Source organism: Pocillopora damicornis, chromosome 3 (assembly GCF_964200805.1).
Source record: "Pocillopora damicornis chromosome 3, jaPocDami1.2, whole genome shotgun sequence".
In the NCBI taxonomy this organism is placed as follows: domain Eukaryota; kingdom Metazoa; phylum Cnidaria; class Anthozoa; order Scleractinia; family Pocilloporidae; genus Pocillopora; species Pocillopora damicornis.
In genome coordinates this window covers 19,880,543-19,891,204 of record NC_142672.1, presented here as the reverse complement: position 1 = coordinate 19,891,204, position 10,662 = coordinate 19,880,543, and the positions used below count along the sequence as shown (strand labels likewise).

Here is a 10,662-nt window from a genome sequence, read left to right as displayed (position 1 = left end):
CCGTCGTGGTTTCCAGTGTTCTCTACCGTTTTATACGATGGCCCACAAGGGACTCGCTGCAAAGAAAAAGAAACGCTGCAAACAAAAAAGTGAACGCTGCAAACAAAAAAGTGAATGCTGCAAACAAAAAAGTGATCGCCCACAAGGGACTCGCTGCAAAGAAAAAGAAACGCTGCAAACAAAAAAGTGAACGCTGCAAACAAAAAAGTGAATGCTGCAAACAAAAAAGTGATCGCTGCAAATAAAAAAAAGTGATTGCTGCAAACAAAAAAGTGAACGCTGCAAACAAAAAAGTGAACGCTGCAAACAAAAAAGTGAACGCTGCAAACAAAAAAGTGAACGCTGCAAACAAAAAAGTGATTGCTGCAAACAAAAAAGTGATTGCTGCAAACAAAAAAGAACAGATCATGCGTGCGCATTATGCCCGAGGGACTGGATAGAGTTTTGCTCGTCTCCAGAGCCTACGAGTATTCCCTCCATTTTTCCAGCATGATCTCGACACCAAAATAACGATTATCGTTATTTCTAAATTGGCCCTGAAGTAACGAATAGCATAATTTCGGTGCATGTTGAGACCTTCGGGCTCGAAGCTTGGGAACTTGTATCCAGGGAAAGATAAAATGGCGGCTTACGGCGGCGAAGGAAATCTCAATAGTTTAATATTTTAGCGTGAAAAGGCTTGGATGTTGCGATCTGGTTCTCAAGTAAAAAAAATCACGGTCTGCAATGGCACTACCACCTTTTGAACAACAATAAAACATTGAAACGATGGTAAAAAGCAGCAAGTTTCGAAGTCTCAACGAAACATGGGTAAGCTGAGTTTCAGTCAAATATCATGACATTTGGGATGTAATTTCGATACCGAATAAATAGTTCTACATGGTTATACACGCATAGGATTCTGTTGTGTTCACGTGAAGGCCATTTCAGCCATTCCTGCCACTTGTAAGTGGTAGGAAATAAAATATATGCATACTTGTTTCGTATTTTAGCCCTGTGAAATCACAAATTTGATTTATTTCTTCTTTGTTTTAGGTGGTCATTACCCATTATTTTTGGAAGTCGATGCTGATGAGAAAGAAAAAATGTTTACGATTATTTCTTCTCTCGAACATTTTACTATTTAGGTACCAAATAATCTTGATACTGAAGATCATTGCATCCTATTATGAAAAAATTACCCTTGATTGCTTTGTCAACTGGAATGAATAATGTAATATACCTTGTGATTTGTGGGATTTTCACAAGTAAACTAGAAATACTTGAAGAGGGTAATGATGTACTTAATGCAGAGCATTTGGTACAAAGTCTGCTTTGCTGTAATCTACCTGAAGGTGCTTTTTATATGCTAGTAACACTTGCACAGCCCAGTCAAAATGTTCTTTAGTAGTAGACAAGATGGCTGTTGTAATTATAGGCAGCAGAGGCCAAACCTCATCCTGAAAAGCAGTCTGAAAGGTGTGAAGTCAGTGGAAGATACTTCATCGTAGGCGGCCAAATTGCAGGCTGTCAGCCCATTTTGAGTGAGTAGTTAAACTCAAGATCGGCTATTTTAACTAATTTTATTGAGAGCCAAATCCTGCAAGGCTTATATTCTGTATTAATTTGAATTGTTACTTTTATGTTTCTTATTTTGCAGTAAGTGGGCTTGTTGTGGCCATTTTTCTCTCTAACATTTTTTTCAGCCTAGTCAAAATGTTTTTTAGAAGTAGGCAAGCTGGCTATAGTAATAGAAGGTAGAGGCCAAACCTTGTCCAGACTAGACGCCTAACAAATGTTCTGTGTGGACAGCCAAATCCCTGGTTACCGGCACATTTTGACTAGGCTATTTGTTATTTAGCTACTAAGTAATCTTATTATTAAAGATTACTGCATTCCTTTTTAATAATTTGCTGCCAATTGTATGCTGTATATAGCTTATGATTTGTGTGATTTTCAAGAGTAAATTAGAAATACCTGACGATGGTAATGATGTACTAGATAACGTACTTGATGCAAAGCAATTTTGGCACAAAGTGTATGCCTTGTCCTCAGGTGATTTTAACATGCTAATAAGATATGTTATTCAAATAATATACATCAACTAGAATGGGAATATTGAAAGAAAAATAATAATATTTAACCATAACAAGTTTTGGTTTTATGTCCAAATTAAGCACTTAGTTGAAGATCACTGCACTGATCATGCCCCGAAGGCCAAAAAAGTGCTGTCTGCGGTTAGTTTAATTTTTGTCATTTCTATTGATTTATTTCATTTATCAATGTTTCGTTGAGTTATAATTCATTGACCTCTTTCAATAGTGCAGGTTCGCTCATGTAACCTAATCCCACATGTATGTATGTACAATCTCAGTTGAAATTTTGAGTGGCAGGCAAGGTGGCAATAGTAATAGGCAGCAGAGGCCAAATCTTGTCCTGAATAGAAGTCTGACATGTGTGAAATTGGCAGCTATTTCATTGTAGGTGGCCAAATTGTTGGCTGCAACACATTTTGACCTGGCTGATTGTGTGTGTTATGTATGTGTTCTTCTTTTTAGGTATTAAACAGGTCTAAGTACCGAAAAAAACTTCTGTGATAACTTGGTAGTCTAAGATGTAAAAATTTTTAATAATAAGGTAAAGCTTGATCATTCTTAAGAGTTTGCATCTGTTCTAAAAGTTTTGGGGAGAGTTAGGGGAGCATTATTTATACAAATGTATTTAAAAAGTAACAAAAAAATAAAAAGAACTAGGGCAAAATCCCAATTTGCTTTAAAAGTTTATTTTATTAAGAGTATAATTCTGGATATAGCTTGGGATTTGTGTGATTTTCACAAATTGTTAGGTTGTTATGTAAACTTAATTTAAAGGAACCTTGTTAATTTTCAGCTTCAAGAACAAGTACATAATTGCAGGAAAAGCTTGAAGCTTGAAAAATTGACTGATGAAACTGGAACAGATGTCATGAGATTTGTACAATAGGTTGGCCTGGGAGGGACCAAGAATTAAAGAATTCATTGATTCTCTTACACCTTTTGTCTGCATAGTGTGCTTCTGTAGAGCTTAGTTATTGCTGTAGAAAACTTTTTTGGAGGGCCCCTGAGATCACTCACTTTTAAGCTAGTTGCCCCAAGGGAAGAGGATATCTGTACTTATTATATACTCAACAAAATATTGCGTTTCTGATTGGTCAATGATGAATGCATAAGTAGATTATAGAGTGCAATAGAGGTTATAGAGTGCAATACGGAGAAGTTGCCATGGAAACACCGGGGAAGCGCCAAATTTGAACACCAAATTATAAAAAAATGGCTGACAGCCGGTTTGCTTTGTCAAACCAAAACATCGTTGAGCAACTTAAAGAAAATGCGAAAAACAAAAACACGCTGAAAGCTACACAGACCTGGTTAAATGTCTGGTAAACATGGGCGACTCAACGAAAAGTAAACCCAAAAATGGAAGAATACGAGCACGAACAACTCGATAAAATGTTGGAGTAATTTTGTCGAGAATTTAATAAATAAAAAATCGTATGAACCTGCTCGTGCATTTCGTGATTTATGGTCACTCGTGATGTTTTGAAAGTTCTCAAATTGCACTCGCCTACGGCTCGTGCAATTTTGAGAACTTTCAAAACATCACTCGTGCCCATAAATCACGAAATGCACTCGCGTTCATACGATTTCCTATACTTATTATCTCCCTTAGAGGGGGGGGGGGAAGGGTTAAAGACTGATTCTTCTCCAGTAGCCACAAGTACCCCTGCATATGGAAATTTTGAACACTATTAAAGGGCTAGTACCCTCATTTCATACTTGAATTTCTAATTTAGTGTAAGTTATGACAAATAATGAATGTAAATTCATCTTGGTTGTACAGGTTATATCCAGCAGTCCTTAAAAAAAAATAAAAAGGTATTTTTCTGAATTAAAAAAAAAGTGTTCTTGCTTCAAAGTAAGTGCATGATATGTCATTCAATTAATGCTCTAGCAGAGTTTTTGTTTGAAATGCCAAAATCAACTTCATGACTAAGGACAAAAAAAAGGCAATAAGCAAATGTTCTGTATCCTTTATGTCAATTTGGGCTGAAAAACACGTTTTTGTTCCTTTTGCAAAAATTAGCTTATTTCACGACCAAAAACGATGCAAACAAGCTTAAACGTTATGTTTTCAGCAAAACAGCGATAGAATCTGCGAAAAAGCAATGGAGACAAGCTAACACACAGTGTTCTCAGTAAAATTTGGGCAAAAAACCCTTAAAACCCAAAAAAAAAATTGCGCTGACTTACCCATTTTTTGCCAAGATAACTGCCAAAACACTGAAAACTAGCTTGAAACTACATGTTTTTCACAAGATCGCGACGAAATCCGTTTAAAAACTCCAAAATACGGCAGAAATGTACGATTTTTGCAAAATTTTTCGCTAAAGTTGACAAAAACACTCAATTCGACTGAAAAACACGTTTGTTTTTTTTTGCAAAAATAAGCTTATTTCAGTTTTAAAAACGCTGCAAAAAAGCTAAAACACAATGTTCTCAGCAAAATAGTGCAAGAGTCTGTGGAAAAACACAAAAACCAAGCTTAAACCCAGTGTAAATTGATAAAAAGGCCCGAATTGCGCATTTTGGCAGTTATTTTGGCAAAAAATGGTATATTTTGATTTCAAGCAAACTTTCAAGTAGTTGTTAAAGTTTAGAGCCAAACACAATACCAAAAAAAAAATTGGATGTTTTCAGAAAAAATTGTAACCCTCAGCCTAATCATAATCCCACCCTACCCAAGCCCTAACTCTAACTCTTGGTGCGAGCTATCCTAACCCTAACCCTAGCCCCGGGTTAGGGTTAGGGTTAGGGCTAGGGTAAAGAACGGAACTTTTCACTCCAGTCAAAATGATACAACTGATTAACATGGTCCAACCAGCCAAAACAAGATAAAATGGTCTAAACGGTGAAAAGATTTTAATTACGTGACATGGTCCAATTGGAAGAAACGATCTCACTTAGTAAAATGGTGCAACTGGTTAACATGATCCAACTTGTTAAAATGATGCCAATATCTAAAATGGACAAACTGGTTTAAATGATCCAACCAGTTGAAATGGTCTAACTGGATAATGCATGTGTAACCAGTGAAATTGGTTCAAATACTTCAAGTAATCAACCTGGTAAGGATGGTAACATTAGTTAAAAAGATCCAGCATATTACAGTGGTTCAACTGGTAAAAATAATTATCCAACTACTAAAAGTTATTAAACACCAATCAAAATTAATCCAACCGCTTCAAATAATCCAACTGGTCAAAATTCTTCAAGTAGTTATTTAAGTGTAAAAGGTGACAAAATCTTCTTAAAAATATTTTTGAAGAGGTTTACATTCTTACCCTAAACACTAACCCTAAACCCTACCCCCAAACCTTAACCCAAAACCTTCACCCTAGCCCTAACCTCAACCGCAGACCCTCTAACCCTAACACAAAGCCCAAACCCCAACCCTAACCCTAATCCCAAACCCTAGCCCCACACCATAACCCTAAAACCTAACCCTAAACCCTAAACCCTAACCTATAGCCCTTAACCTAGACCTAACCCTAACCCTAAACCTAACCCTAACCCAAACCTTCTCTATCTATCCTGTAAGTGTACCAGTCGGCCTATCGTTTGTTTCTCAGTAAACGTTCAAGTAGTTACTGAAATTTACAAACACAATACCAAAAACCCTGCAATTGAATGCTTGTAGAAAAATATTAACGCCAACCCTAAGCATAGCCTCACCCTAGCCTTAACCCTAATTCTAACACTAAACCCCGCTAACCCTAAGCATAATTTTACCCTAGCCCTAACCCTGATTGTAACACTAAACCCCTCTGACCCGAAGCAACCCAAAATCTAACCCTAACCAGGTAATGGGCTCCTGCCCTAACCCTATCCTCAACCCTGACTTAAACCCTTTACCATAGCTTAGGATTGGTTTGGGGTTTGGGTTAGGTTTAGGATAGCACAGAGTTAGAGTGAACACAGGACGAAATGGCACGATTCCGTAATTCGGAAAAATGAAACTCTATGTTTCCACGTCATTCACTTCTTCCTTGGACCTGTTATGTTTCCGGTATGATTTCTGAACGGAAATATGACGACACGTTTCCGTTGCATTTCTGTCAACGGAATATTATCGTCGCCTGTTTCCGTTACGTTTCCTTGTACGGATTCAAACTTTTACCGTCAAGTAAAACATATATATATAAAGTGCTGTACAGTTCTTACACCATGTTACCATGAAGACGTGATCGTTCGAGGACAACAAAGGCAAATTGACGTGCATTAGGTGTGTACGTTCGTAGGAATCATAAGAAGTCCTAGAAGCTTCGATGTTTTACACTGAGCTATGTGCATGTTAATTTTGGAACTGTTTCGAAACCTTACAAAATTGAATCTTTTAAACTTACTCTGTGCTTAGATTTTTAAGCAGCTGGATCATTTGAGCCAGTTTAGTCTCTCAAACCAGCAATACAATACTTGGTTTACTGGATAGTTTTAGGGTTAGGGTTAGGATTGTCAAGTAGGCACACGCAGTTGTGTGGATATTGTGGTACATGGAGTTTAGTAGAGTGTAGATTTTAGCAGTATTTGCCAGTGTTGACATATTTATAAAATTATGGTTCCAAAGTGCCTGTCACTGTTGAGAACCCAAGAAAATCATGAGAAAGTCGCTTAGATTAGCTATAAAAATAAGCCCAACTCTGAGTCAATGCCAAACCACAAGGAAGTTGTGAAACTCGCGCCAATGTAAAAAAAAAAACAACTGAGGTTCGAAGTATGGGTCGATGCTGACATCCTATGAAAATCATGGGAAAGTCGAGGAGATTGGTCATGGTACCAACCAATTCCACTTTCCCATGAAAATCAAGAAATCAAGCTGTGGAAACTAGCCAACATGTGCTAGAATGACAATCTTCAATAAATTTCATATCTAATAAGGATGTGTGAAATGGCCAGTATCGCTCTTGGCTAAGATACTGGTTTGCCGTGTTTTGGCAGTTATTTTGGCGAATATGGTTAAAATCAAATCTGTGTAAAAACAGTAAAATCAACGAATTATTGAGGTTCGTCAACATAGGGAGGATCCTCTTAGTCTAGAGAAAAACTTCTACCCACGGCTAAAGGCGTTAAATTAATAAATTAATATATCTGGGCGGTATATCAGACAGCAACACTAAACTTCTCCTTTCTCACAGCTTTTTCCCCTTTAACATCTTTGTTCATTACATTTTTTTTAAAATAAAAAACTCGTTTTGGAGGCATAAAGGTCTCTAAAGCAACGTTTCAAGATTTTATGGCGATCTTGTGAAAAACATGTAGTTCCAGCTAGTTTTGAGGGTTTTGGCAGCTATTTACACAAAAAGTGGGTAAAATCAGTCCAATTTGTTGTGTTTCTGACGGTTTTTACGCGTTTTTTCCCCAAATTCTACTGAGAACACTGCGTTTTGGCTGGAATAAGTGTTTTCACATGGATTGTATCCCTATTTTGTTAAAGACATCGTGTTTTTGAATGTAAAATAGGCTGACTTTTGCAAAAAAAAAGTGTTTTTCAGTTCGAATTGAGCGCTTTTGTCAACTTTTGCGTAAAATTTGGCAAAAACTCGTGCGTTCTGCCGGATTTTGGTGTTTTTAGATAGATTTCATTGCAATTTTACGAAATACATGTAGTTTCAGCTAGTTTGCAGCGTTTTGGGCTCGAGACCGGCAAGAGTGATGGTAGACACTCTTAGCAGAGATAATTGTGCTAGCAGATATTACGATTTCACCTGTAAAGTCAATAAATTAATTGATCACAAGAAAAAGGAAACTTGATAAAAAAAATTAGAATAATGGCGGGGAGAAAAGAGGGCTGCACTAAAGATTATGTACTTTTATTCTTGAAGCTGAAAATTAACAAGGTTCCTGTAAATTAAGTTTACATGATAACCTAACAATTTGTGAAAATCACACAAATCCCAAGCTATATCCAGGGTTTTCGCTTAATAAAATCAACTCTTAAAACAAATTGGGATTTTACCTTAGTCCTTTTTTTTTTACTTTTTCTGTAAATTATTAATGTATAAATAATGCTCCCCTGACTCTCCCCCAAATTTCCAGAACAAATGGAAACTCTTAAGAATGATCAAGCTTTACCTTATTATTAAAAATTTTCACATCTTGAATTATCAAGTTATCACAGAGGATTTCTTAGTACTTTAACCTGTTTAATGCCCTAAAAGAAGTGCACATATATACTACACACAATCAGCCCAGTAAAAATGTGCCACAGCCAACAATTTGGCTGCCTGCCACAATATAGCTGCCGCTAACTTCACACTTTTCACACTTCCATTCAAGACAAGGTTCAGCCTCTGCTGCCCATTACTATCACCAGCTTGCCTTCCACTCAAAAACATTTCAACTGAGCTCATACATACATACATACATATGTGGGAGATTAGGTTACATGAGCGAACCTGCACTATTGAAAGAGATCATTGAATCATAATCCAAAGAAACATTGATAAATAAAATAAATCAATAGAAATGACAAAAATCAAACTAACAGTAGACAGTACTCTCTCAGCCTTCTGGACCTGAGCAGTGCAGTGATCTTCGATTAAGTGCTTAATTTGGAGATAAAACCATGATTTTTGTCATTTCTATTGATTTATTTTATTTATCAATGTTTCTTTCTGTATTTTTCTTTTAATATTCCCACTCCAGCTGATGTATATTATTTGAATTACAAGTCTTATTAGCATGCAAAATCACCTACGGACAAGGCACACACTTTGTACCAAAATAGCTTTGCATCAAGTACATTATCTAGTACATCATTACCATCTTCAGGTATTTCTAATTTACTTGTGAAAATCACACAAATCATAAGCTATATACAGCATACAATCAGCAGCAAATTATTAGAAAGGAATGCAGTAAATTTTAATAAGAATATTACTAAGTAGTTAAATAACAAATAGCCCAGTAAAAATGTGCCCGTTGCTGGGAATTTGGTTCTCAATAAAATTAGCTAAAATAGCCAATCTTGAGTTTTACTGCTCACTCAAAATGGGCTGGCAGCTTACAATTTGGCTGCCTACAATGAAGTACCTTCCGCTAACTTCACACTTTTCAGACTGCTTTTCAGGAAGAGGTTTGGCCTCTGCTGCCTATAATTACTACAGCCAGCTTGTCTACTACTCAAAAACATTTTGAATGGGCTGTGCAAGTCTTACTAGCATATAAAAAGCACCTTCAGGTAGATTACAGCAAAGCAGACTTTGTACCAAATGCTCTGCATTAAGTACATCATTACCCTCTTCAAGTATTTCTAGTTTACTTGTGAAAATCCCACAAATCACAAGGTATATTACATTATTCATTCCAGTTGACAAAGCAATCAAGGGTAATTTTTTCATAATAAGATGCAATGATCTTCAGTATCAAGATTATTTGGTACCTAAATAGTAAAATGTTCGAGAGAAGAAATAATCGTAAACATTTTTTTCTTTCTCATCAGCATCGACTTCCAAAAATAATGGGTAATGACCACCTAAAACAAAGAAGAAATAAATCAAATTTGTGATTTCACAGGGCTAAAATACGAAACAAGTATGCATATATTTTATTTCCTACCACTTACAAGTGGCAGGAATGGCTGAAATGGCCTTCACGTGAACACAACAGAATCCTATGCGTGTATAACCATGTAGAACTATTTATTCGGTATCGAAATTACATCCCAAATGTCATGATATTTGACTGAAACTCAGCTTACCCATGTTTCGTTGAGACTTCGAAACTTGCTGCTTTTTACCATCGTTTCAATGTTTTATTGTTGTTCAAAAGGTGGTAGTGCCATTGCAGACCGTGATTTTTTTTACTTGAGAACCAGATCGCAACACCCAAGCCTTTTCACGCTAAAATATTAAACTATTGAGATTTCCTTCGCCGCCGTAAGCCGCCATTTTATCTTTCCCTGGATACAAGTTCCCAAGCTTCGAGCCCGAAGGTCTCAACATGCACCGAAATTATGCTATTCGTTACTTCAGGGCCAATTTAGAAATAACGATAATCGTTATTTTGGTGTCGAGATCATGCTGGAAAAATGGAGGGAAATATTCGTAGGCTCTGGAGACGAGCAAAACTCTATCCAGTCCCTCGGGCATAATGCGCACGCATGATCTGTTCTTTTTTGTTTGCAGCAATCACTTTTTTGTTTGCAGCGTTCACTTTTTTGTTTGCAGCGTTCACTTTCTTGTTTGCAGCGTTCACTTTTTTGTTTGCAGCGTTCACTTTTTTGTTTGCAGCGTTCACTTTTTTGTTTGCAGCGTTCACTTTTTTGTTTGCAGCGATTGTTTTTTGTTTGCAGCGTTTCTTTTTCTTTGCAGCGAGTCCCTTGTGGGCCATCGTAGTTTTAAGCTTGTTTTGCCGTCACTGTTATTCCTGTTCCCCATATACCGAGTCACACAACGTGTGACGTCTTCATGAATAAATTGTTTGCGTTTTCTGCAATCGATCAAGTAAAAGAGGATCACGGGATTTATGGGACGGCACTGAAAGTTACGCACCCCACCCCACCCAACCCCCCCCCCCTCCAACTCACCTCGAGGCCTCTATTTCTCCTAATAGTATCTCAAGATTTCCAATTTCTTGTCCTTCCTTC

At 36.9% G+C, this 10,662-nt stretch overlaps 2 long non-coding RNA genes across 4 annotated transcripts; one reads left to right on the top strand and one right to left on the bottom strand.

The window, feature by feature from the left end:
- Positions 1-34: 34 nt before the first annotated feature.
- On the top strand, positions 35-3,008 carry LOC149048725 (uncharacterized). Of its 3 annotated transcripts, XR_016185345.1 has the most exons (5): positions 35-810; positions 1,036-1,127; positions 1,418-1,523; positions 2,157-2,216; positions 2,869-3,008. It is a non-coding gene; the product is annotated as an uncharacterized LOC149048725 (long non-coding RNA). The 3 variants fall into 3 exon arrangements; XR_016185344.1 differs by lacking the exon at positions 2,157-2,216; XR_016185346.1 differs by lacking the exons at positions 1,036-1,127; positions 2,157-2,216.
- Positions 3,009-8,644: 5,636 nt separating this feature from the next.
- Positions 8,645-10,157, bottom strand: LOC149048724 (uncharacterized). The gene is made up of 2 exons (XR_016185343.1): positions 9,775-10,157; positions 8,645-9,549 (listed from the first exon to the last, which is right to left on the bottom strand). It is a non-coding gene; the product is annotated as an uncharacterized LOC149048724 (long non-coding RNA).
- Positions 10,158-10,662: the final 505 nt, after the last annotated feature.